Genomic DNA, 22,507 nt, shown 5'->3' with positions numbered 1-22,507 from the left:
TTAAGATTGGAACTGTACTGTCTCCCATATTATTTTTTTTCTTTTCAACATTTCTTTCACTTATTAGGGATGTTATTTGGTTCCAGTCAAATTTCAGGATGGCTTTTCAAGCTCTGTGAAACCTGTTGTTGGTATTTTAATGGGGATTGCATCCAACGTGTGAATTGTTTTGGTACTATAGACATTTTTACATTTTTGTTCTTCCAACCCAGGAGCATGAAATGTCTTTCCATTTCTTTCTGTCAAATTAAATTTCTTTCATCCTTTTTTTGCACTTTTCAGACTACAAGTCTTTCCCTTCCTTAGTGATTTCTAGTCTTAGGTATCTTATTATTTTTGGTGCAGTTGCAGATAACATTGTTCTCTTATCTCTTCTTTCAGCTGCTTCATTAGTAGTGTATAGAAATCCAACAGAGTTCTGCACATTGATATTGTGTCCTATGATGTTACTGAATTCATTGATCAGTTATAATAGTTCTGGGTTTTTTGTTTGTTTGTTTTTGGTGGGCTCTTCAGGGTTTTCTGTATAGAATATCATGTCATTTGAATATAGGAAAATGTTACTTCTTCCTTCCAAGTTTAGATGACTTTTATTTCTTTTTGTTGTCTAATTGCAGGAGTGCCATAGGGAAATCAAGTCCCCCAGACCAGACACTTGCCAGAAAACCTCTGTCCAAACCCCCTTCAACAAAACTTGGCACTAGGGTAACATGTTACCTGGATATTGGGGTGATAAGGAGCTTTAGGAATTACCAAGAGCCTGTGACATGTGCACCCCCCTCCAATGCATCAGAGAAGAGGGCATCAAATCCTCAGAAAGCTGGGCCTTCTGGGAGTCTTGAGAATGTAAAACCTCTTACCAAACTCTGCACTGCCAAATGAGGACCCCTGACACCAGGCTGAAGGAGAGTCCTCTGAACAGGAGCCATCAATCCAGGAGAGCACAGGGTAGTTGAGTCCACAGAATTCCATGTTTGCCAGGACCTCCAGGCCATGAGCATCCCAACCCAGCTTGGCACTGACAAATGAGATTCCTGGACATTGGGATGAAGGGAGTCCCTTAACTGGGTGCTCTATGGCCCAGAAGAGCACAAAACAATTGACTCCTAACAACACCAGACCAAGCGGGAGCCTTCCTCCAGAACCCAGCTCCACTTGCAATAGAATCAACTGGACATCTGACTGTCAAGAGATCAGGAACCCTTCATCCCAACAGAGTATAGGGCCATGGTATCTGCTAGAATGGTAGGTGCACAAGGCATGCTCAAGCCATGAGCTCTCCAATAGAGCTCAGCAAGAGCCAAAGGTATCCTGGACACTATGCTAACCTGGAACCCTCAGTCATGAGGCCCCCAGCCCAGCTGAAAACTGGGTGCTAGAATCTCCTGGAACCCAGTGTGACAAGAAGCCCTCAGAACACAATTTTTCCAACACAGGAGAGCACATGACAATCAGGTTCCCAGAACACCAGGAGCTCTCAGGCTAGAAGCTCTCCAACACAGGTTGACACAGGACAAGTTAACCACCTGGAGTGTAGAATATGAGAAGGAGCCCTCAGAGGATGAGTTGTGCAACCTAACACAGCATAATGCAATCAGGTTCTCAGAACACCAGAATTTCAAGGAGACCTCTGACCATAACCTCTCCAAACCAGACCAGGAAGTGGGAAAATATATTATCTAGATAGTGGGTCCAGTGGGAGCCTTAAGACCAGAAGCCCTCTAATGTACCTCTGTACCAGGGAGATGAGTAACCTGGACACTGGGACAAAGGCAGGGATTCTTCTAATGCAGTAGAGAACACAGCAATCAATTCCCCAGAACACCAGGCCCATTGGATGCCCTGAGACCACGATATACCCCACCCCACTGCACACTGGGCAAAAGAGTCCCCTGGACAGTGAGCTGAGTGGAGGTCCTCTACTTGGGAGCACTTCATCCCAACAAAACATAGGGGAGTTGAGTCCTCACAACATTGGACCAACCAGGAAATTTGAGACACTCCAACTCAGCATAAGAGTGGACAGAAACTCTCTTGGACTAGGATGACAGGACTCCCTCTGAGTGGGGGCCCAACAGCCGAGCAGACAACTGGCAGATGAGTCCCTAGAACACCAAGCCCACTGGGAGATTTGGTGCCCCACACCCTCTCTTTCAGATTGGCACTGGACCAGGTCTCTCAGACACCAGGCTGACCAGGAAATCTCTGACCCACAACCCTCTAACTCAGTAGAGCACAGAACAATTAGGTCTCCAGGACAAAGGCTGACTGGGAGACCTCTGGTCATGACTCCTCCAACTCAGCACTGCACTGGGCTAACAAGTCCCTAGAACACTGTTTTGACTAGAAGCCCTTTAACTAAGGTGAAATGAGGGCATATGAGTCTCCAGTGCTCTGAATGGACTTCACTCTATGGTTCTTGTAGATTATCACATGGGTACCTTTCCTATTTTAGGGAGATCTCCTTAGGAGACAAGGGTATCATGCCAAAAAGAGGAGTCACACTAGAAGTTTGAAGATTTTGAAATAGAACTCATAACCGAAGATGAGGTTTGGGGGGGGGGTGTAGGGATTTGTAGAAGAGACTTCAGACACTAAGGAAGAAGGAGTCATTGGTTCAGGTATTCCAGGTAGAGTAGAGATTCTCCAGCCTGGAAGGAAAGGGGGAGACCCTAGAAAAACACGCCAAGTAGTGGGATGAGAGCCAGGATCAGTCTGTGAGGTGGAGAGATACTCTGAGTACATGAAGGACTTGCTGGAAGCTCTTGCCTTCCATGCAATGTCCATGAGGTTATGTTCCTGCACACACACATTCAAGATGGCAGAAAACTGAAGCTGGAAAAAGTCTGCATGAATTTTAATATTTATCAGGGGACTAAAGAAATAATTTAAAACCATCATTTCAGAATGAGTCATTTACCAGAAACAACCACTGTGTGATTGTGATGTACAGTCTGGCTTATAGTCACTGCTGTGTCTTCTAAATAATCACATTATCCTGTTGGTGTACAGGCTCCACAGCTCTTAGAAAGTTTTGGTTAATTATTCAGAGTTTACCCTGAGCACACAACCTTCCTGTCCCCATCAACACTTTCAGACATCCTGAGTTCTAGAAACCAAGGTCAGCTACTGAGGTCAGCCCCATTCTGATTGGAAGGAAACAATGAGCTGTATGTCCATAGGTATGTATGTCAGGAAAAACGATTTTTGTCCCAAGCCCTACCACTCATGTTGTGCAAACTTGAGTTTGGACCCTGACGTGAAGTTTAAAATCTCTAGCCACCACAGCAAGCATTTCCTGACTACATGTCCCTGTGTGATGCAGGCCTTTGGAGAGTAAATGTGACAATAAGATGAGGGAACCAAGATGGAGGGAGGCCAGAGGCATGGGACTTTTCCCTGTCTCTAGATGACTTCCTGTGGGCTGAGGGAGGCAGGTACAGACTGGAGTGAGTGAGCATCCTGGAGTGTAAGCTCTCCGTTCTGAGCCACAGAAGCACTGAGATTTTGAGTGAGACACATTAATTATTACTGGCTGCTCCAGGTGAAGGGGTGGATGGACAGAGTAAAGCAGTGAAGGAGACAGGTAGGAAGAGTGGGAACAGGTGCACATGGAAAACTTGAAGTTGTCTGTGGATATGGAGGAAGGTGATTACTTCTAATAGGCAGAGCTGTTATTCTGACAAGCATTGGACAGAAAAAAGGAGGAAAGTAAGTTTCCAGGTTGGTCTTCTCCCTGGAGATTGTCACTTTCACCTCCAGGGATGAAGTGGAAGCTCAGTGAGTTGTGGATGTCAGTGAGCTGATGTCTGCCTGTGGCTGTAGCTGAGTTGAAAGAAAACCTAGAGTGATGGTCCCCTAGTAGAGCTCAAGGCACCGAGTTCATAGCACTGGGACATCAACTGATGGGAGCAGTAAAGGTGGAGGATCTTGGAGAAAAGTTAAAACTGAGGAGAGAGGTCAGCCTCTTTAAGATCGATGGTGTCTAAGCTTATAGGAGGGCTGCCACTTCCATGAGCCAGTGTGGAGGCTGGTGGAGTCCAGGTCACTTGATTTGAAGGAGAAGTGGATCATTTTTGTGATCCCAAAGCTGTGAACCTCCAGCGGTCAACATCTCAGACCCCATTTACCCCACAGATGTATTTCTGGACAAAGTTTCCTGGAAGCGCTGGGACCCCACTTTTGGGGTGTGGGGCAGAGTAACTCACCCCTTGGTTCTCCATTCCTTCATCTCTAAAATGTGGGTAGCTTTGGGGGGGGTGATTGTGTGAGCAGGATGTAGGTTATGGCAGGGTGGTGGAGGGTGTCTACAAGAGCAGGGGACAGATCCTTTCCAGAGGAGGAAGCGGAGGGACTGATCTAGGTATTTGTCCTGTTCTTTCCTTCCCAAACTCAAAACATTGCTCTGGGAGGACAGCAATCTGGGAGCTGCCTCTGTTCTGTTCCACACCTGGCCTTTTCTGCCCCTTCTATACAGTGCCTCAGAGACCACCATCTGCCCAATCACAAACCAGCGCCAAACCCCACCTACCTCCTACACTGCTGCTTCACATACACATGTTAGGGAGCCAGGTGGGGACTGCTAGCTTTAGGGAACTATTCTGAGGTGTGTTGACAGGTTGTGCACTAATGTAGGTGGGGGAGGGAGGTTGGTACATTTATAGATTCACAGGAAGCTTCAGATAGCACAGAAACATCCTGTCACAGGGGCAGTCTTGACTCATTTTGTCCCAGGGTAACATCCTACATAATTACAGAACACTATTAACACCAAAAAACTGACAGTAGTATGATAGACATGTCTGCTTCTCTCAGCTTGTCATGCACATTCATATATTTAAAAGTGCAATCCAGATATGGAAGTACCCCAACACAAAATCTCCCTCATGCTATTCACGCCTTCCCAGACCATCCCTGCTCATGGCAAACACCCCGTTGTTTTACATTTTGGGAGTTTTGGAATTTTGTTGCACGAGGTGATTCCTACCATTCTGAACCGTGATGTTGGATTTTAGTTTGTTTTCACTCAGGATAATACCCCAGGATCCATCAAAGTTCTGTGTGTCAGAATATTATGGCTTTTTTTCACTGAATTGGGCTCTCTAGTATGCAAATGCCACAATCTGTTCATTCAGTGACCCTTTGAGGGACATTTTGATTGTTTACAATATTTGGAGACTATTAAGTAATATCAAGTGAGTATTTGTGCATAGGGTTTTGTGGGCTCTTAAATTTTAATCTCTGAGAAAAAGGTCCATGAGAGTGAGTGATTACCGGGTTTTAGCATTTATGCTTCATGTTTGTAGAGCCTATCAAACTCTTACCAGAGTAGCTGTTCCATTTGAATTACCACCAGCAATGTAGGGAAGCTTACTCTTTCCAACATTTGGTGTTTTTACTGTGTTTGATATTAACTAGGTGTCCTACTGGGTTTGTAGTAGAAATTACTCAGTCAGTTTTTCATTTACATTTCCCTCATGGCTCCTAATGTACAGTTTTTTTTTCTTCTGCTTATTTACCATCTGCATATTCTCTTTGGTGGAGGTGTTATGAGCTTCAGGATGTCTATTACCTTAATTAAATAGGTCTGTTTGAATGCAGAAGGAGAGTTTACAGATCTCTGTATAGCACAGCTCAGGATCATAGTCACAACAGCACCACACTAGTCACTGCATTCTCCACATGGTGGGCAGGGGTCTCCAAGGCTCTGAGAATGTGGTAGTGAACCAGAGGGAACTGACAGCATGACCTGCGCATCCTAGTCAACATTGTTCATACACACTGACTCCTCTAGGTTTCAAAACCAGCTGCTTGGTTCAATTTGATAGAAGGGAAAAGGGAAGCTGAGTGTCTACACACAGGTATTTTTGCCACAGACAATCTCTGACCAAAGAACTCACAGGCTTTGTGCCAAAACTTGGCTCCAAACTTTGGCATTTACAGTTTCTGCAATGAGCACATTCACATTCCATTGGTGAAAAGAAGTAATACAGCCATGTCCATTCAAAAAGAAAAGTAAATGTTGCAAATTGGGAGGGCTATGTACATAAAGGAAAGGTGAAAAAATGGGGACAAATAATCCAATTTACTTTACTTTCCTAGCCTATAATCTCCTAAACAGAAGAATATAGTTTATTCTGTGTTTCCAGTGCCCAGCACCTTGCCTGGCACTAATAAATGAAGCCAAGAAGCTTGAAGGAAAGAGTATGATCAGCTTTGTTCTAAATATATTTATGTCTCTAATTATTTTCATTTTGGATCTAGAAAGATTTAGATTGGAATTCAAGCACCCTCTTTTGTAGCTCAGGATTTTTGGAGTAACATCAATAATAGTAAAATTAAGAACAGACTGTATCTCTTAAGTGTTTCCTATGTGTCAGAAACCCTGTTAAGGTTTGTGATGTCATTTCAATCTTCAAACACATCTATGAGGTATGTATTGCTGTCTCCATGCTGTGGGTGAGTTGACTGAGAATCCAAAAGGTTCAGGAATGTACTCAATGTTGCACAGCTAGGAGGCGATAGAGCTATGATGTGAACCCTGGCCCTCTAAGCTCTACAGCCTCCTTTCATGCACTGTGCTATAGCACTCTACCTATAAAGTCCAACCAATGCCACTTTCCTCTTTTGTAATATAGGGATACACAAGAGCATGACCACTCTGTATAATTGTTACCAGGTTCACAGGATAGTCCTATATCAATTACCTGACCCAGTGAACCTTGCACTCTGGGAACTCAGCAATGATTATATCCCTCTATCCTTTCCATTTCATATCTGACTCCTGGTGCAAGATTAATGGAAACTTTCTTCAAGATATGATGCTCATAATCTACAGTTAGCTTTGTTAAACCTACACTACTAAACCAGTAAGACCCTCCTAGGCCCTTCACTGAAATTTTCTCCAAAATCAAACCATTAGTGGACTTATAAAATGCTTAGGAGGAGTGTCCCAGTGACTAGGTATTTCCATCGGCTACTAAAGGTTTTCATGACCCTTGAAGGATTCTGAAATTAGCATCCCTGCAAGGAAGGTTTGTAGAGGAAGCTTGAACCAGGAGAATTATGTCTCAGTTGAGTAGGTAGAGAGAAAGCAAGCAAGTGGCAAGCAAGATGCCAGAGTGACCTGTGAGGTTCAAAGTCCAAGAGCAGGTCAGGTCTTCCCAAACTCTATTTAGAAATTTCAAACATTCCTTCTCCTTGTGTCCTCAATGTTATTCCTTATGTCTCACAAACAAGTGAAACCATATAGTCATTGATTTTCTCTGCTTGACTTCTTCGACTCAGCACAATCTCCGCCAGTCTCATCCATGTTGATGCCAAAGTTGGGTATTCCTCCTTTTTAATGGCTGAGTAATATTCCAATGCATATATGGACCACATCTTCTTTATCCACTTTTCTGTTGAAGAGCATCTTGGCTCTTTCTACAGTTTGGTTATTGTGGACATTGTTTATATGAACATTGGGGTATACAAGACCCTTCTTTTCACTATATCTGTATCTTGGGGATAAATATCCAGTAGTGCAGTTGCAGGGTGATAGTGTAACTCTATTTTTTTTCTTTAATTTTTCAGCGTAACAGTATTCATTGTTTTTGCACAACACCCAGTGCTCCATGCAAAACGTGCCCTCCCTATTACCCACCACCTGTTCCCCCAACCTCCCACCCCCGACCCTTCAAAACCCTCAGGTTGTTTTTCAGAGTCCATAGTCTCTCATGGTTCGCCTCCCATTCCAATGAAACAAGATGGGATTGGGAGGGAGACAAACCATAAATGACTCTTAATCTCACAAAACAAACTGGGGGTTGCTGGGGGGAGGTGGGGTTGGGAGAGAGGGAGGGGGTTATGGACATTGGGGAGGGTATGTGCTATCGTGAGTGCTGTGACGTGTGTAAACCTGGCGATTCACAGACCTATACCCCTGGGGATAAAAATACATTATATGCTTATTAAAAAAAAATTGTAACTCTATTTTTTTTTTGTCTCTACATTTTATTTATTTTTTCAGCGTAACAGTATTCATTCTTTTTGCACAACACCCAGTGCTCCATGCAAAACGTGCCTTCTCCATTACCCACCACCTGTTCCCCCAACCTCCCACCCCTGACCCTTCAAAACCCTCAGGTTGCCCCAACCTCCCACCCCTGACCCTTCAAAACCCTCAGGTTGTTTTTCAGAGTCCATAGTCTCTTATGGTTCTTACACAATCTCCACCCTGTTTTCCAAAGTGGTTGCACCAAATTGCATTTGTACCAAGAGTGTAAGAGGGTACCCCTTTCTCCCCATCCTCTCCAACACTTGTTTACTGCTCTGTTATTTTTTTTTTCCATTCTAACTGGTGTAATGTGCTATCTCAATGTGGTTTTGATTTGAATCTCCCTGATGGCTAACAATGATGAACATTTTTACATATGTCTATTAGCCATTTATATATCTTCTGTTCATGTCTTCAGCCCATTTTTCAACTTGATCATCCTTTTTTTTTTTTTTTTGAGGGAGTGGCAGTTATTGAGATTTTTATGTTATTTAGAGATCCTGGATATCAGCCCTTTGTCTCTATTGTCATTTTTGAATATCCTTTCCCATTCCCTGGGTTGCCTCTTTTTTGTAGACTGTTTCCTTGCTATGCAGAAACTTTTATCTTGATGAAGTCCCAAATGTTCATTTTCACTTTTGTTTCCCTTGCTTTTGGAGAAGGGGGAAATTGGAGGGGGAGATGGACCATGAGAAACTGTACACTCCAATAAACAAAGTGAGGATTTTAAAGAGGTGGGGGGTGAGGGGATGAGTGAACATGGTGGTGGGTATTAAGGAGGATACATATTTCATGGAGCACTGGGTATTATATGTAAACAATGAATCTTGGAACACTGCATCAAAAAGAAATGATGTATTGAATGGTGAATTATATAATAATAATTATTTTAAAAGGAATTTCAGACATTGAGGTGGGGAGGTGCAGTTTATCTGCAAACTCAAGGGACATTTGTTTTGGAGAGCATGGTGTTGGACTAGGGGAGGGAGAAGCATTTAATGTGCACCTACTGTGTTCCAAGCAAATTAGATAAGTGAGGCTATTTGATCCTGAGAGAAAAAAATTCTATTCTACAGATAGGAAATAAAGCTTCTGAGAAGTGAAATAAACTTGAGCAAGTTTATAAATATAAGAGTGCATGATGGTGACCTAACTCATCCCACCTAAGGTGAGAACTGAACCCACCTCCTCGAGAGACACACCAAATCTACACCTATTTATAGATCCTCGTGAAGAAGAACCGAGAACAGCCTGAACAGCTTCTGCACAGCAGAAAACAGAGACAGAGACATCATAACACAGGAATCACCCCTCAGCAGCCTGCCAACTGCAGTGGAAGGGATAGTTCTGTGGGCTGTAAGCTAATGTGTCTGCACTGGCACACAGAAAACAAGCTACAGTTCAGAGAGCAACTAGAATGTGAAGGATCTTCCCTGAGAGCTCCCCCCCCAACACAATGGGGAAGGAGGGGTGTTGGATCTCCTTCTGTGTCAAGTCACAGGCAAGCTCAAATTCTGCTCCACTTTGATAGTATGTACAGAAGCAAGGTCTGAGCATCCTCGCTGGTGTACCACCTCGTTGATCCCAGGGTCCCCAGCCCACTCAAACCCAGCTGTGCCAAGAAGCAGCTCCAGCATGGCACACACTGGGATGCTCCTTGTCAGCATTCACTAGAGCTCCAGACATCATACTGAGTTGGCACAGTTGCTAAGCATCCAAGAACACTCCAGGTCTGCTCCCATCTTGCATGGGTCACCCTTAGTTATATGGGTATGTGACATCCTGGGTCATGTTTGACCTCCAGATGCCTTGAAAAGGAGTACCCTATGTGGAAATCCCAGGATCCCATAGCTCACACTCTGTCAGGACACTCAGAGTGCTGAAGATATCCCAGTTTTCATCCACTTGAGTTTCAGCCATCTTGCTAGTGGGTACTGTGCACAGAGAACAACTGCCATCCTAAATCCACCCCAGCTATAGCTATCTCCCAAAGCGTCCTCTCTTCAGAGAGCCTTGGAACATTCCTGCCCATGCCCACTGCAGTTACAGATGTACTGTCAGGCTACCCCACCCCATGAAGACAATCCCAGAAAACCTCAGCACCTGATACATCTCCACTCCAGCCACCCTCTGCAAAAAGAGCCCTGTGACAGCAGTTAGCTCTTAGCTTCACCCAATCTGCCGGGATGTCTTCAGTGTGAAGACCCTATGTTTCTTGTAGTATGACTTACACTAGCCAAGCTATGTTAACAACCCAGGTATCTCCCAGAGATTTTTGCATAAGGGCTGCCTTTCAGCCAACCACTTCCCTGCTTGCCTAGCCAAAAGTCCCACCTTCACCTCCCAGAAAGTCACAGCCCATAACCTGGTGCCTATGCACTCCAAGGCCTCTCTGGCACCTCTATGCTCACACACTCCAGAGCACTCCCACAAACTTCCCACCACCCCGTGGCTCTGCACTCCACCCACACCCCCAGAAAGCCCCCACCCAGACCCTGATTCCCACACACCTCTGGGCAGAGAAGAGCCTAGAAGTACTGGCAGATCCTGGTCCTCCTCCTTCTTGGTAGCAGCAGACTGCAGCCCTGGATCACAAAGTCAGCATGTGGGAGAAATTTCAGTTGGAAGAAGAACAAGATTCAGAAAATTGGTTTTCATGAACTTCGCAAGGTCACACAAGGATCACTGCACCATTCCAACCCCTTGAAAACTTGCTGTCTCTGATACTACCAATTAGAGAGCCATCTTTGCCTTAGCATCCAATGTTGTTCCAGCAGCACCATTGCAGGAGAGTACAAAACAAAGTTTTGTAGAAATGCTGAGATTTCATCATTTATAAATACACCACAGAGATAGTATAAGTTGCCCCTTCTACAGATCTATGAATTAGAAGCACATAACATTGAAACATGGAGGGAGTCTTAGCCCCCCAAAATACATAAGCCTTTAGTTAACATAGCTCCAGATCCAAGCCTTTTCTATGCTGTACACTTGCTGATTAAAAAAAAAAAATCCATGCCTTGCCAGTTATTCTATCAGTGGGAATGCACTTTATATACTTACCCTCAAAAGAATCCTGAAGTTTCCCAGCATTTTATGTCTGATATACCAAAGTCTACCTTCATGAAGCAGAACCCAGATGCCCTTGATTTTGGGACCCACCTCTATATCCCTTCATCCACCAGAACACTTCCATCAGGAAAGCCTTGAACATCTTTTTAGAAAGAAGGTTGCCAACCTTCGCTGTGGTGCATGAGTCAGGAGAAGCTGTAGACATTTATTCCAAGTCTGATGTAAAGTAACCTTGTTGCTGAGAAAACATAGAGTAACCTAGATATCACAGTGACCCAGGCCCTTAGCACTACTTACAGTGTCTTGAGGGTGTCATGAAGTGTAGTAAGCTGTGGATCCTGGGCTGATTACTGTGGGCTGATATCTGTGGGCTGCTGGTCACAACTGAAACAGAGAGCTCATGGGTGTGATTTCCCTGCCAGATAATAGGCAAGTCCTGATACTCATGTCCACAGGGGCCAGACAGAAGGAGAGAGAAGCAGAATGACCACTGTGCCTGAAGAAGCCCTTGGAGAAAATGTAGAGAAATATTCTGGGTCTGGCTCTAGATCATGAACACTGACCAAGACAAAAGACAGACAAATGGTTAACAATGTGTATCAGGGATTAGTCATGGTTATTTTTTTTTCCCAGCAAGGTTGAAACTGAGCATAAAAAGATTCAGTTTTCCATTAAAAGACTGTTTTCAGAGCTTTGAACAATTTCAGATATTGTATGTTGTCAAAGTGCTCTGTATCCTGAATTTTTTGATTGTTTTTCATCTCAAAGAATTCACTGGTCTGTAACAGGTAATATTAGATAAAAGTAGAACATGGCTTATTTGGACATTGTGTCTTATAACAACACACAGGGTATGTCATCACTGTGGCCAGTGGCAGCTGGAGGACACAGGGCTTGGGTGTGAAAGTCTTTGAAACTTTCTCAACCCATTTTCTTTTCCTTAGATTTGGGGAACTGCTGTAATTTGAATATAAATAATTCATTTGTAAAACTTAACGACAGTGTTAAGTGTCTGTTATGATCTGTAATGTAAAGAAGACTGCTTTATGATAGCCTTGTTAATTTTTACTTTCATGCAATATTTTACACATCTTTGCAGGTAAACTTAACTATACGCATTGATAAGCCATTGTTTGTTATTATAATTTCTACTTCCTCATTTAAGTTTGGACATGGAAAGGACAGGACTTCTAATATAGCCACTGTTGTAGTTTAAATGATGAAGTATCCAAAGCACGTGTGAAGACCTGCTCTATTAGAGTGGGAAACAGGCAGAAGTTTTGAGGAAAGACAGTGCTGGGAGTATGTCTTTTTTCTCATGTATTGAAATGTAAAGTCATGATGTCTGTATGCCTGCTAATGGGTTGTTATTGAAAAGTGTTATTATGGCATATGCACTTCTCATGGGGTTGAAGAGAAATAAGGTTTCATAATGTCAGTCCTCTGAATATGTCCACACTGTACATAGATATGAGTATAATGTGATATTTTTTCTTTTTGGGTTTTTTGCCAGATTGAAAAATTAATATAACTCCTACTGTCTACAACAAATAGATGAATGGATGAAGAGCAGGTGATATATTACAACAAATAGATGAATGGATAAAGAATAGGTGAAGATAGATAGATAGATAGATAGATATAGATATATGAAAATAACTAAGCCCAAAAATGATGACATCTTGCCATTTGGAACATGGATGGACACAGAGGGTATAAATTTAACAGAAATTGGTTAGACAGAGAAAAACAAATACCATAGGATTTCACTCCAATGTGGAATCTGAAAAGCAAAACAAATGAAAAACAAAACAAAACAAAAAGCAGAATCAGATGTATAAATATAAAGAACAAACTGATCTGCTAAAGGAGTTCTCAGAGGAGAAGAGAGTGGGGCATGGGAGAAATGGGTGAAGGGGAGTGGGAAACACAGGCTTCCCATTATGGAATGGACACGTGGTATAAAAGGCACAGCATAGGAGATATGGTCAATGTTATTGGAATATTGTCTCTGGCAAAGAATGGTAGCTACACTTCTGGTCAACACAGAATAAGGAAAAAAGTGTTCAATCGTATAATGTACATATGAAGCTAATATACTATTTCATGTCAACTATGCTTCAATTAAAAAAAAAATGAATCAGTGGTGCCTGGGTGGCTGAGTGGTTTAAGCCTCTGTCTTTGGCTCAGTTCGTGATCTCAGGGTCCTGGAATCAAGTCCCACATCTGGCTCTCTGCTCAGCAGGGGCCTGGTTCTCCCTCCCCCCTGCCTGCCTTTCTTCCTACTTGTGATCTCTCACTCTCTGTCCAAAAATCACAGTTGCAATTGCAGGGTCATAGGGAAGCTCTATTCTTAATTTGTAGAGGAATCTCCACACTGTTCTTCAAAGTGGCTGCACTAACTTGCATTCCCACCAACAGTGTAAGAGGGTTCCCCTTTCTCCACATCCTTTCCAACACACGTTGTTTCTTGTCTTGCTAATTTTGGCCATTCTAACTGGTGTCAGGTGGTATCTCAATGTTAGCTTCCCTATGACCCTGCAATTGCACTGCTGGGTATTTACCCCAAAGATACGGATGTAGTGAAAAGAAGGGCCATCTGTACCCCAATGTTTATTGCAGCAATGGCCACGGTCGCCAAACTGTGGAAAGAACCAAGATGACCTTCAACGGATGAATGGATAGGAAGATGTGGTACATATACACAATGGAGTATTATGCCTCCATCAGAAAGGATGAATACCCAACTTTTGTAGCAACATGGATGGGACTGGAAGAGATTATGCTGAGCGAAATAAGTCAAGCAGAGAGAGTCAAGTATCATATGGTTTCACTTATTTGTGGAGCATAACAAAGAACACGGAGGACGGGGCACCTGGGTGGCTCAGTGGGTTAAAGCCTCTGCCTTCGGCTCAGGTCATGATCCCAGGGTCCTGGGATTGAGCCCCACATCAGGCTCTCTGCTCTGCGGGGAGCCTGCTTCCTCCTCTCTCTCTGCCTGCCTCTCTGCCTAGTTGTGATTTCTCTCTGTCAAATAAATAAAATATTAAAAAAAAAAAAAGAAAAAGAACACGGAGGACATGGGGAGATAGAGAGGAGAGAGAGTTGAGGGAAACTGGAAGGGGAGATGAACCATGAGAGACTATGGACTCTGAAAAACAACCAGAGGGTTTTGAAGGGGCGGGGGGGGGGTGCGGTGGGAGGTTGAGGAACCACGTGGTGGGTAATAGGGAGGGCAGGTACTGCATGGAGCACTGGGTGTGGTGCAAAAACAATGAACACTGTTATGCTGAAAATAAACAAAAAGAAAAAAAAAAAGCACAGATGGAGCTGTCTCCTCCCAGACCAGATACATAGGCTCTGAAGCTCAGAGTAGAGACGATTAAGGAGCAGAAATTTGCACTCTGAACAGGGGGAGGGATAACTGGGCTTCCCTGTGAGAGAAGAAGATCATGTGGTTTAGGACTGAACACCAACCAAAGGGATACACAGGAAAAAGCTGTCAAAGGAAACTGAAACGGAAATCAACAAAGAAAGAACTGGAAGTAAATTTGTCACAGAAGTGAAGGGCAGAGTCTCCCCAAGTGACTAGTGTTACCTGCAGCCCCAAGACAGGCTGAGTGAGGCCAGTTCCATCTGAATTGCATTTGGGTCCTCATGACTCTCAGACAAACCCAATTCTGTTATGTATATATATGTATACATACATATATACTTTCTACTAATTTTTAAGAAGATTATATATTAGATTAAAATCTGTGCTCACTGTTTCAATAAGCAATAATTAATTAATAAGTAATAAGAAAAAGTTATAAGTAGTTAATGGGACCTTCCTCTGGTGCCAGTCCCCACTGGCACCACGCAAATATGGAAGGGTCCTGAAGACTTTTTTTTTTTTAATTTTAGGGTTAGAATTTTGTGATGCATCAGTTGCATAGAATACCCAGTGCTCATTCAATCAAGTGCCCTCCTTAATGCCTATCCTTAGTTACCCCATCCTCCACCCACTTCCCTTCTCACAACCCCATTTGTTCCCTAGTTAAGAGTCTGTCATGGTATTTCTTCCCTTTCTGATTTCATCTTATTTTTCCCCTCCCTTTCCCTATTGCCATCGGTTTTGTTTCTTAAATTCCACATATGAGTGAAATCCTATAGCATTTGTCTTTCATCAACTTATTTCACTTAGCATAATAGTCTTTAGGTACCATTGTGAATGGTAAGATATCATTCTCTTGATGGCTGAGTTATATTCCATTATATGCATATAACATTATCTTCTTTATCCAGACTTTAAAAATTTCTGATTTTGCAGCCCAATGGTTATAATACTTTGTGGCAGACTCTCCAAGTAGACTCTCTCTCCTCGACTGTGTCCTCAACTATATCAGACCTGAATCAACTCTCCACACCTCTTCCCTTCCAAATGGTGGTCGCTTTTTTACTTATAGCCTTGTGGAATTTGTTTTATAACATCTTTGATTGATTTCTTGGGAGTTAAGAATAGTCTGATAAGCATGTAATTGTATTTGAGGAAAGAGACAATCTTAACTCCTCTCCCAGAACTTTCTGACTGGATGCTGCACACTAAGGCTGTGAACCTGGGGACAGGCTAGATTTTGTTGCCCCCTTCTAGGAGAGCTGAATGTCGTTTAGGCAAGGAGATCATGACTTGTGACACAGATTTGTCCTTTCTAGGTTTAGGTTTATTGTGGGAAGATGTGTGAAACATAACGCCTACCATTTTCTCCACTTACATTTAAGCTGTGATGGATGAGTTGAGGGTAGCACTTGCTCTAGTGCTATGTTGTCTGACTTACCCCACAACTGTGATTTTTCTATGATGTTTATGTGACCTTTTCATGGGGTCTAATTGCCCATGTCCTCATTAACATCGGTGTTAGTGTTTTAGCGAATGATGACAATGAGTGACACATTTAACTTTGTACTGTTTGAGTCTTTCAGGGTCTCCATGATCTCCCTATCATATGAATTTTTCAACTTGAAGGAAAGTTTACCTGGTTTCCTTTAAAACGTGGTTTCCAGGAAATGATGTCATGAGGGTCACTAAGAAATCCTTCAGTCATCAGCCATCCAAACTGCCTGGTGATTGGCCACCCAAATAAGGCCAACATGAAAGTGCCCTGGAGATTGGATAGGGAATGTTTTTGACATCATAAGAAGACACTGTGATGTACCAGGGCTGTTATAAAAGGACATCTGCAGCCCAGGTTGCACTGAGGAGGGAGATAGTGTTTTAGCCATAACTCTTCCTCGCTTTCTCTGCCCTGTTCTCTTCCTCTGTTCATGGCAAGCACCCTGCCCATTCCTCCTTCCTTGGGCCTCCCACCAACACTCTCACACCACCTTCATGTTTGTGTTTATGTTTGTGCCCCTCTGTGGTCCTGAGAGTCCTCAAAGCAGTACCCAGTAACTCCTGGACCCATTTCCCATTGTGTGGATGGCCCATCTTCTCAGGGACACATTCCACTTTGTATATGGGATTGGGGCACTGTAAATCAGAGTACTGTAGATTTTCAGCTGGGTTCCACATCTCTGGGATCAAATCTGGGTTCAGCACAGGAAAGCTGAGTCCATGTCCTGAGGGAACACTGGGCCTACTATTATTCCAGAGCCCTCAAACACAGCTCAGCACAGGGAACATGAATGCTCTAAGCATCTGGCCATCCTGATGTTCACAATGTCTCCAGACAAAAGGAAGAGAGGAAATTTCATGAAACATGTATTGGGAGAAGGAATCACCACATCTCTAGACATAGTATGAGTCCTTGGAACACATGTCCTCAGACCACAAGCAGTCTGACCCAGCTTAGCAGTGGACACACTAATTCCACAGACTGCTGGCCAACCAGGAGCCTACAGACCACACACACTTGAACACAGTATACCACAGGCAAATTCAGACCCCAGAACAGAGAACCCACCAGGAACTCTGTGAGTGGAAACCTTCTGAATGCATTTGAAACTGGGCAGATGAGTCATACAGACACTGGTTGGACAAGGAGTCCTCATAACACACCTTGCCAATCCAGGCAGCACAAAGCAAGTATGTCTAGAGAACACCAAGCTTGCCAAGTGCCAAGAATCTATCAATCCTGCATCCCAGGTCAGTACTGGGAAAACGATTCACCTGAACAGCAGCATCAACATATACCCTTGGACATGGAGACCAAGAAAGAGCCTTGGGCTGGGCCAAAATGGCACTTGATGAACCAGCTCACCAATCGCCTATTGACATAGAGACCAACAAATCATCTCTCTTGTAGGCCAAATAGGAACTTGTATAGAAGGTTCACCATGTACCCTTACATCTGGGCACTGATAAGACAGCTCTGTGATAGGTCAAGAGGACAACTATACAGCAGGCTTACCACTTGTATTTTGATATCAATAGTAACTCAGTTCTGTACTCAGCCAAGTAGGCACCTGGAGAGTGAGATCATTATGTGCCCCTGGACTCAGAAACCAAAAACTCATCTCTATCCTGGGCCAAGGAGGTACCTGGACAAATGATTCATCATGTGTTGTACAACTAGAGACCAACAAAGTATATCAGGTCTAGGTCAAAGACTCACTGGGACCAGTTTTTCACAAAGTGCATAACTCTACTCTCTATTAGGCCAAAGAGGCACCTTCACAGCAGGCTTACCATGTGTCCTTAGACCTTGAAACATAGAACAGATCTCTGAGCACTTGGAAAGCAGGATCACTGTCTGCCCTTCAAACTCAAGACCAACAAATCATGTCTGTGCGTCGGCCAACCAGACACCTTGATAGTGGCCTCATCATTGGCCTTTGAAACTGGAGACCAACAACTTAGCTGTCTGATAAGGCAAGCAGGCACCTGGACAGATGAACTAAATAAATTCTCAAAATGATTTATAAGTTATTTCCTTTATTGTGTGTATGTTATTGACTGACATACTTATCAATATAGTCTGGGGGAAATTTGGAGAAATTTTTAATGCTCATTCAGAAGCACATATGCATTGGTGAACTGTCGCTTCATTTGTGATATAACACTCAGTGAGAAATTTCACCAAGGAGGGTATAATTGGTTCTTTGTTATTTTTTTTCAAAATGAAAAACAAACAAACAAACAAAACACAAAAGAAACAAGCAAACAACAACAAAAACGATCTTTCTTATTTTGTGTCATTAGCCAAGACTGGTTACAGAAACAACATGAAAATTGCACAACACTGAAGACAACAGTCATCCATACAAGGTGCTGCTTAAAATATAACATTTCTGTAACACCACATGTCTGGAAGAAGTTAAGTATCTTCCTGGTGAAAGTGATTAGAACTGCATGAGTCTAAGTCATCCCTGAACTGTATGACTCCCTCCATTGGTCATCTAGATGCCACCCGTGTAGAACCATAATGCTTCCCAATTATGGACTTGACTAAGATATTCTTATTCACACTAACCTTTGGAAGCACAATCATTCCCTTGTCAGCATAGGCAATCATATTTTCATGCCTCTCTTTCAGAGTCTAAGGGCCTACTCAGCAACACTGACCATTGTCTCCCAGACTACTAATTCTGGGCATTTTCATAGACTAAAAGTACTGAGCTCTCAATGCCAAAGCCTGGCATGCAACAGGTACTCAAAGCTGAGTAACATGGAAAAATACATGGATAAACCACTACATCTTCTATAATGGGATACTGACAAGTCTCCAGTTTGAATCTGTGTCCCAAGTGTGAGGTTCCTGTGGGCTGAACTAGCATTTCAGCATCTGGTTCCTTGTCTTATCCCTTACATCCCACACCATAGGAAATTCTTGACCAAGGGAGACACTATTAAATTAATGCCTATGGAATGAGTGAACATACTCTTACTTTGCTCACTTCATAATTTCCAACTGTGAAAACATACCAAGGATTTATTATCAGTCCAGAAAAAAACAAAAAAACATTACCAAAGAGTACAGGCTCCTTCTGCTTCCTTGCTCAGACTCACAGCCTCTCCAGCAGTGGTTCTCAGAGCACCCTCTTTTTCACAGTAAGAACCCTTGGGATTTCCAGCTGCAAATCCTCCTTCACAATCAGCATGATTTCCTTCTTGAGTTTTCATCACCCCCGGGACTCCCTGCTTAGCAGCTGCCTGATCCCACAGAGACTCACCCCTGCCAATATCAGCTGAATAGACCCTTAACCACTTGTCAAGGACCATATTATGTATCAAAGAGTTATTGTCATTGATGATAAAAAGCTATGACCACAGGGAAAATTATTCTCAATGAAAATAGAACCAAGGACTTGCTTCTTCACTTAACAAATATACGTGACTTGAAGACAGAATGTAAGTTGTGAAAATGGTTAAAACTGGTTTCATGAGAACCATCGTTAATGATGACTATAGTTAATCATATTTGATTGTATAATGTACATTGTATTGCATATTTGAATGGTTCTATAACAAAAGATCTTAAATTTCTTATCACAATGAAACATGTAACTCTGGGAGATCTGTTATCCAGAAGTAAGTGGTGATCATTTCACAATATATACATATATCACTCTGATATACACCTGAAAGAAATAGAATGTTTCATGTTAATTATATATCAATTTTTAAAATAACTGAATAAACTGCAATTGGCAAAATGTCGTCTCTGCCACCTGAAGTAATCGCTTTTGCACATGCACTTGTAGGTGAATCATGAAAAGTGGAAGTCAAAGGAAAGGACTCTGGTTCTGTACTCCTCTGTGGAGTGTTCCCTGAGTTTCATTGATTTAAGAGCAGTTTGCATTGATTTAAGAGCAGCAATTTTCCAAACTGGAAGGGGAGGGCCTGGTGGTATAGCATGTATGACTGCATGTTTCAATCTAACAGTGTATATAATCCTCCTTTGCTCTAAACAAATCATAATCATTCCTTGAAAGGCATGAAAGCCTCCTCTCCGGCCTAGGCTGCCCTGTCTCTTCTTTTTCCCAGCTAATCTGTGCAATATCCACACCTCAAGACTCAGTCCAATACCCAACACTTTTTGTTTTCTCTTCTGGTCAGTTCACAACAACCACTGTCTGCTTCACTTGGCTGGCATTGTAGTGAATATTGTTGTAGTCTCCAATCCCACTTACTAGTTCTTTGTCACATCATTATGTTGGTTTGCTTTCTGTGCTTTATCTCCTAAAAGCAATGATACTTCAAGTTTTTAATGGTTTGCCTAGGAAGATATGAACATACACAGTACATCATTTGCTATACAAAACAATTTTCTTAGCAAAAGTAAAGATGAATTTAAGTGTAATTTAAGTTACAATTCACACAACTATTGCAATGAAATACATAAGTGGTAGGGCTCACCTCAGATTCACCCCATGAACTTAAAAATACACTTATTTCTCCCTAAAGTGAAAATTAAGGCAGTTCTTCAAATTTCTTCATTATATCTTCACAAGATCACCTTCAAACCAGTATCCTTCTTTAGAAAACAGATTGAGAGCCCAATGTCAAGGTAGAGCAATATATTCTCACAACATGCTATCATTTACAACCTCAAGAACTACTGGCATTACAAGTTCCCCTATGTACCTCAAATTTTAAAGAAAACTCAGTAGCAGAGTTTTTAAATCAACTGTATTTATTTGAATTAATTTTAATTAACATATCCAGCATTATTAGTTTCAGAGGTAGAGCTCAGTGATTCAAAATTTGCACATAACACCTATTGCTCATTACATCCCTCCTTAATGCTTGTCACTCAGTTATTCCCCAATAACATCCCCTCCAACACCCTCAGTTTGTTCCTGACAGTTAAGAGTCTCTTATGGTTTTCCTCCCTCTCTGATTTCCTTTTTTTTTTAATTTTTCCTTCCCTTACCTTGTGCTAACCTTTTATTTATTAAATTCCACATATGACTAAAATCATACGGTATTTATCTTTACCTGACTGACTTATCTTACCTACCATAACACCTCTATTTCCATCCCTGTTTTTTTAAAGATTTTATTTATTTATTTGACAGAGAGAGAAATCAGAAGTAGGCAGAACAGCAGCAGAGAGAGAGGTGGAAGCAGGCTTTCCGCTGAGCAGAGAGCATGATGTGGGGCTCGCTCCCAGGGCCCTGGGATCATGACCTGAGCCGAAGGTAGAGACTTTAACTCACTAAGCCACCCAGGAGTCCCCATCCATATGGTTTGTAATGTCATGATATCCTTTTTGAGGGTGTAGTAATATTCCATTGTGTATAAACAAAAGACCAACAAACACATGAGAAAATGTTCAACATCCCTCAGCACCAGGGAAATACAAATCAAAACCATGATTTGAGAGTACCTCACACCGGTCAGATTGGCTAAAATTAACAAGACAGGAAAGAACATTTGATGTTGAGGATGAAAAGAAAGGGGAACCTTCTTTCAGTGTGGGTGGGAATGCCAGGTGGTACAGCAAATCTGGAAACAGTATGAAGGTTGCTCATAAAGTCAAAAATATACATACTCAGGCTTCTAGATGGTTCAGTCAGTTACCACCTGTCTTTGGCTCAGGTCATGATCCCAGATCAAGCACCAGCATGAGCTCCCTGCTCAGCCATGAGTGTGAGTCTCCCTCTTTCCCTTCCTCACTCATAGTGTCTTTCTCACATAAATAAAATAAAACTTAAAGGAAAGTAGAACTATTCTATGACCCAACACCAGCTCTACTATGTATTTATCCAAAGGATAGAAACATAAGGGTTAATTTTTATAGGAGAAGTGTCCACAATTGTCAAAGTATATAAAGTACTCAGATATCCAGAAACACATGAATGGAGAAAGAAGATAAGGCAGTTTTAAGCTCATCTTTCCTACTTAACCCTTACACTCCACCTAGTGGAGCAGAATCCAATCCATTTGGATTCTCCAGAGATCTTTCCTCTTTCAGCTCTTTGGATTCTAGGGTACCAGGAGGAGGAAGGAAAGTTGGCATTTTTAGCATCTGGTGGAGGGCCAAAAGCATTCATAGTCTGTATTACCAATACCCATGAACAAACGCCAACCACCACTCCTTTTTTGCCACTTTTCCCTATTTTAAGTTAAAAGAAGGAAGCAGAAAACACCAGCGGATGCCCCACACCACTTATTTCAGCTAAGGACTGAAACTGGAGCTTGCCCCCAGCCCTTTCTACAACAGCTACAACCAGAAGACAGTGACAAACTTAGTGGAGACCAAACAGCTCTGAAATGTGAGTCCATGGAAGTGGCTCTGTTTCCTGTACTCACTCATGACTGCATCTGGTTATGACAGTTAGTAGTCTCAGCAGTAATGATCACCAGACCTTCCTTTTATTCCGTTTTCACCTGAAGTTATATACAGAGTTATAATGTAAGTGGATAAAGGCATAGATAAGGTGAAGCACATTCTATGAACTTTAATCAATGAC

The 22,507-nt window shown here is 42.5% G+C and overlaps 1 pseudogene; it reads left to right on the top strand.

Annotated features, from left to right (window-relative positions):
- The first annotated feature begins 10,641 nt into the window (after positions 1–10,641).
- Positions 10,642–11,597, top strand: LOC123936001 (annotated as a pseudogene).
- Positions 11,598–22,507: the final 10,910 nt, after the last annotated feature.

Source organism: Meles meles, unplaced genomic scaffold, assembly GCF_922984935.1.
Source record: "Meles meles unplaced genomic scaffold, mMelMel3.1 paternal haplotype, whole genome shotgun sequence".
Classification (NCBI taxonomy): Eukaryota; Metazoa; Chordata; class Mammalia; order Carnivora; family Mustelidae; genus Meles; species Meles meles.
Note: the sequence above shows the minus strand (reverse complement) of the source record. Positions and strands in the feature narration are given on the sequence as shown.